This window comes from Gadus macrocephalus, chromosome 5, assembly GCF_031168955.1.
Source record: "Gadus macrocephalus chromosome 5, ASM3116895v1".
Lineage (NCBI taxonomy): Eukaryota > Metazoa > Chordata > Actinopteri > Gadiformes > Gadidae > Gadus > Gadus macrocephalus.
Genome location: NC_082386.1, coordinates 127,388 through 129,633, shown reverse-complemented (window position 1 = coordinate 129,633; position 2,246 = coordinate 127,388). Strand labels below are relative to the sequence as shown.

The window sequence follows — 2,246 nt, the reverse complement described above, 5'->3', positions numbered from 1 at the left end:
TATGAGCTAAAAAAAGAGGTTGCACACCAACAAAGGTGAAAAAAACCTCAAAGTAAAAAATATAAAAGAATAAAAGAATAAGTACCAAATTTCCGCATACAGCAAAGAAAACAATTTACCTAAATAGTTTCTTTTGCATTGATAAAGAGATACAGAAAGAAATGTGTTCCTAACGTTTCACCTATTCGGCTTCAGGATACAAGACAAGAAAAAAGAAAGAGCATATATAGGGTATGTAAGAACAGGTGATATGAATCAGTTGATTGAACATTAGTGATGGTTTGTTGTTTGTCCAATGGGTAGGTTCCATAAATCCGGGACCAGGATGTAGCAAGGAGGAGGGGCCGGAGAGTGGAGAGCTACCAGGAAGGGGAGTAGACCAAGGCACTTTAAAGGTACTACAAAAGAAAAAAGCATGTGAATAAATCAAGCATAAAGTTAAAATGATATGGCTAGGCTCTGGCAAGGTTAGGTTGAGTAGGAGGCACTCAACCATGTGCCGCACAGCGGCACATGGGAGAGTGGATGGCACGGGCACAAGCAAATATATTAACATAATAACTTTGGCTTAAAAATAATAATAATAATAGAATAAAATAAAACAATGAATAAGACTAAATAGTTGGGGTAGGGGGAAGAGCTGTAACATAAGGTTAAGGTTAGGAATGGGGTGAAAAAGGTTATGTTTAGGTAAGAGAATGAAGGGGGTTATGTTAAGGAAAAGGATATAGGGGAGGGTTATGTTTAGGAAAGAGGATGGAGAGGTTATGGTCAGGGAAAGAGATGGAGGAGACAACCCCAACACAAACCTCACTCTTAATCCACTATCTCCTTTTCTAGGCGACAGGGACAAGTGTGTATGTCTCGCCTGAGAAGGCCGCTGCCCGGAAGAGACGTGTCGGGACAAAGGTCAAAGACCCCACAGAGTATGAATCCACCAATATCTCTTGTTATAGGCGACAGGGACAAGTGTGTATATCTCGCCTGAGCAGGTAGTCGGGATGCAGGTAAAAGCACATACGAGGACTTCACACATGAGTTACTGGGGGGGCCCGGCGGGGACCACCATCATTCAGGCCCATCGGAGCGGTAGATCCGAGTCTAAAAATCCACCTCCTCTCAGCTGACCTTCTCTGGACCAGAGTCCAACCTAGATTGGTCTCCAGGCCAGAGAGGGAAAAGCTAGAGTTATCATGCATGGCAAAGTGGGCGTATAATAATTTCGTAACCGTCCCCCTCTGAATATGATAGATGTGCTGATAAAGTCTCTGCTTTAAAGTGGCACCTGTTTCACCCACATAGATGGCTCTGCATTTGCTGCATTGGATGGCATAGACAACGTTGGTAGAAAGCAGCGAGAAGGTCTGCCAGATGGGGGCGCCAGATTGTAAATTGTAGATATACTTTAGGTGAGTAAAGTAGGGGTCCAAGGTAGTGTGTATAGTTTTATTTAGTGCTGTATGGACCAGCATATCTTTTAGATTTTTGTTGCGGCGATAGGCCATAATAACCTTAAAGGGTGCAAGTGGAATGGTTTGGAGTTTAACAGTGTTGAAATGTTGTCTGATGGCTTGATGAAGGGGGCCTAATGAACGGGAGAATGTGGTAACAAGTGGAATTAATTGGTGATCTATGTTTTTGTCCTTTCCAGAGAAGTTGGCCCGGTCAGATGGGAAGAGAGCGGCTACTTCCTGTTTGATGGTACGGAGAAAGCGTCTGGAGTACCCGCGGGGTCTAAGGGCCTCAAAGAGGGTCCTTGTAGCCTCCTCTACATGGTGGGGGAGAGGTTAGGGTTAGGGTTAAGGTTCGAGGCCAATTTAACATGGGGTTTAATAGCCGATTTGGAAAGTCAAGATTCAGCTCGACTGACCCCCCTCCTATTTGGACTTTTTGACAGAGTGTCACCATTGAACAAGTGTAAAGTTGGACCTTCGAATTTGGAAGTTGGACCCTGGATTTGGATGTTGGAAGTTGGAAGCTGGATGTTGGAAGCTGAAGTTGGATGTTGGAAATTTGTACTCCCGTACTAAAGGGCGGCAGCACTGAGTCAAAAAATGTACGTCTGGATTTGGAAGTGTAATTTGAAAAACCTCTAGGGGCAGTAGTGCTCCATGGTAAAACTAAACATCAGTAATTTGGAAGTTGAAAATGTATTCAAACACTAAGTCCACCGACAGCAATCGGTTCATGTCTACGATTTGGAAGTTGGAAGTAGGTAAATTTCCTGGAGTTGGAAGTTGGTTAAA

General features: G+C 43.6%; 1 long non-coding RNA gene across 1 annotated transcript; it reads left to right on the top strand.

Moving 5' to 3' along the window:
- The first annotated feature begins 919 nt into the window (after positions 1–919).
- On the top strand, positions 920–1,775 carry LOC132457505 (uncharacterized). Its single transcript, XR_009525692.1, has 2 exons — positions 920–1,409; positions 1,652–1,775. It is a non-coding gene; the product is annotated as an uncharacterized LOC132457505 (long non-coding RNA).
- Positions 1,776–2,246: the final 471 nt, after the last annotated feature.